The sequence below is a fragment of the Vicia villosa genome, unplaced genomic scaffold (genome assembly GCF_029867415.1).
Source record: "Vicia villosa cultivar HV-30 ecotype Madison, WI unplaced genomic scaffold, Vvil1.0 ctg.002444F_1_1, whole genome shotgun sequence".
In the NCBI taxonomy this organism is placed as follows: domain Eukaryota; kingdom Viridiplantae; phylum Streptophyta; class Magnoliopsida; order Fabales; family Fabaceae; genus Vicia; species Vicia villosa.
Genome location: NW_026705929.1, coordinates 89,761 through 93,329, shown reverse-complemented (window position 1 = coordinate 93,329; position 3,569 = coordinate 89,761). Strand labels below are relative to the sequence as shown.

General features: G+C 34.2%; 1 pseudogene; it reads left to right on the top strand.

The window, feature by feature from the left end:
- The first annotated feature begins 1,107 nt into the window (after positions 1-1,107).
- LOC131638834 (GDP-mannose 3,5-epimerase 2-like) lies at positions 1,108-2,914 on the top strand (annotated as a pseudogene).
- Positions 2,915-3,569: the final 655 nt, after the last annotated feature.

Below are 3,569 nucleotides of genomic sequence, written 5' to 3'. Positions count from 1 at the left end.
AAAAAAATAGAGAATAAAGAGAGATTTGATAAGTTTGATAAAATAAAGAACTTTATGGTACAAAGACTAACAAACTACAATTTTAATATGGTGACAAAAAATCAAATAAGAGTATTTTGGACTTTTCCATAACCATTAATTTTCTTATATTATAGATAGATTGATAGTTTTTTTTTTGGAAGAAAAAAGTGAGAAAGTGATGAAAGAGAAAAAAAATAGAGAATAGAGAGAGATTTGATAAGTTTGATAAAATATAAGAGTTGTATTATTTTAATAATAAAATTAAGAACTTTATGGTACAAAGACTAAAAAACCACAATTTTAATGTGGTGGCAAAAAATCAAATAGGGGCATTTTGCACTTTTCCACAACCATTAATTTTCTTATATTATAGATATAACTTCCATTGTAAAGGTTCTGGCATCTTTTGATGACCATAATACCTTAACTACTTTAATTGAAATTGGCTTTCCATAAGAGAGAACTATTTTATACACATGGTTTCTCCTGTCTTTCTCAATCAAATTTTTTGAAAAAAATAAAAGATTGTAGTCTAATATAATATTAATTCAATTATTTTCCTATCTATGTTACATCATGCACTACAACATTTTTGGCCTACGGCCACGCTAAATTTTTCCACAACTCAGAAACTGTGGCCACATACATGCTTTTGCCAGGGTTTTCAAATCGTAGAAATATGTTTTAAAACATTGAATCTGGAGTGTGAAACTGTGGCCTTTACTTCAATTGCCACAGTTAGGTAACTGTAGATATTTTATGCCGCAAAAAAAAAACCGCAGCCTTATAATTTTTTGTTCAAACTGTGGCCGAAACCCAAAAAATATATACCGCCAGAATTTCCCTCTCCTTTATTTTAGTTTCCCTCTAGTAATTATTTTCTTTTCTAATTTTTTTTAGTAAAAAAAGGAAAAAAAAATTGTAACCTAATTTTGTTCTTCTAAACCCCTCACACGATTCTCTCACTTAACACTCATCTTCAACCACTCAGTCGCTTCAAAAAAAAAAAAAAACAAAAACCTAGCTTCTCCTCTCCTCTCCCCTCCCTCTCATCACTCACCTCCATCATCCACCACCATCACTCGCCATTATCAACCATGACAACTTCACATCCACCCTCATCTTTATCTCACTCTTCAATATGATGACGTTGGATTTGCGACGTCAGTGCGGCGTTGAGCTCGATCGAAAGTACGTTGTTCTGGTGATGCAATCCGGTTCGATCTGAAGTTGTTGCGTAGATGATGACTCGGTGAAGACGAACGATGATTCCAGTTGATGTTGTTGATCTGCTTGCAGGTTTGCACATGTTGCTTCAGATCTGTTGTGTAAATCGTTGAAGTATTGACGTAGCTGCTGAATCGATGAATATTACGGTACGAAAAATAGCTACTGCAGAGTCAATGATTATTGTGAACTTCGTTCTTCTAATCATTTTGTTTTACAAGGTTGGTTGATTAAATTTCTGTATTAAATTTCTTGTTCTCACTTCTCTCACTCACTCCCAGATTTCCATATTTTTAATTTAGGGTTTGTGATAATTGTTGTCCTTTACAGGTGAGTAAAGGACTTTGAACCAGTTATCTTACTCTACGGGTGATTAGGGTTTGCGTTTTTCATTCATTATTGTTGTTTCTATCACTCTCTCAATTCTTTAACTCTAATGTATGTTACCTGTTCTTAACAAGGTCAAAGTGGAATGGATCAAGGTCAAAGTGGAATGGAAGGTAATTGTAAGTGTATTAACTAAAATTGTAATTGTGTTATACTTAGACATAGTTATCCTTATGTTGTGTTGCATTGGAAGGTTCCATAACATATATGGTCCTTTTGGATTGAACAAGTTTGTTGCTTCGTCATACAGGTGGAAGGGAGAAGGCTCCTGCTGCTTTTTGTCGGAAAGCAATCACGTCTACTAACAAATTTGAGATGTGGGGAGATGGTTTACAAACACGATCATTCACATTCATTGATGAGTGTGTTGAAGGTGTACTTAGGTACGTCTTGGTTGATTGTGTGGCCTATCCTGCTTTATTCATGTGCTATTTGTTGGGTTTCTCTGTTTGATTTAGAATTTTGAGCTTATGATATTTATGATTGATGTAAACATGACTATTAAACTAAGCTTTTAATGTTTGAGTTATTCAAAGGAGTCATTATTTTCATTAAAATGTTTCTTTGCAAAATTCAGTTAGCTGACTCAATAACATTATTGGAGTAAATGACTATAAGAGGACTTACTGCTTCTTTATAATTTAGTATTTGCCTTAATTGGTAGGATAGGAAGTTGATTTGGTGTTAATCAAGTAACTAAACTGTTTCAAGTTAATTCATATTCTATGATAGAAGACTTGACATTTCGATCTATTGTTGTGTTTAGATTGACTAAATCCGACTTCCGTGAGCCGGTAAATATTGGAAGTGATGAAATGGTCAGCATGAATGAGATGGCTGAGATCGTTCTTGGTTTTGACGACAAGAAAACTCCTATACATCACATTCCTGGCCCAGAGGGTGTTCGTGGTCGTAACTCAGACAATACACTTATCAAAGAGAAACTTGGCTGGGCTCCAACAATGAAGTTGAAGGTATAAAAATGATTCCTTTCTTCTTTCTTGTTTCTTACTTTCTTTTTATCAATTTCGGCCTGTTCATTTTCTTCGAAAAAGAGTAATGAAATGTTTAGGATTCTGCATATTCTTACAGAAACATCTAAATTCTGGTTTTGTAGGATGGACTGAGGATTACTTACATCTGGATTAAGGAACATCTTGAGAAGGAATCAGCTAAAGGTATTGATACATCAGGATATGGATCATCAAAAGTGGTGCAAACCTAAGCTCCAGTGCAGTTAGGCTCAATTAGGGCAGCAGATGGCAAAGAAGGTAGTTAATTCATGGCAGTAGCAGTCAAGTTAATGTTTCAGGAAAAGAGTTGGCTTCATATTCCGATCTATGCATGAAATTAGTTGGATCTTTATAATTATACTACTCTATTTTATCCTTAATGCATTACATCATCTCTCTCATTTTCAGTCTATTTGTTTTGTGAGTACGTGTGCAAATTCTTTTGCTTTTCCTGAGTGTTCTCTCTTATTCTTGACTGTTATTTTCTAATATTCCTTTGATTGCAAAATTCATCATTGAAGAGTTTCTACTTTTGACATGGTTTCTTGCAAAATATGTGCTTCCACTACTATGTTCAATATCATCTGCATTTACAAGTTAGTTATATTGAACCCTACTATAAGCTCTACACGGTCGTTAAATCATGTAACACAATATCTAACTGTTTGCTATCATCTTATTCTGATAGTTGTATGAAGCTTCTGAATACGCAAGAAAGAATGGAGTGATTCTAAAGGGAGATCTTCCCATCAGAGTTGACAGAAACAGTATGGATACTTGGGTTTATCCAAATTTGTTTCGAATGAACACTTCTACCGGGGCACCTCCTGAATATTTTGATAAAAATGGCTAGAATTGGGGCTTTCCTACTTATCATTGGGAAGAGATATCCAAAGACAACTATGGTTGGTGGTGAGCTCG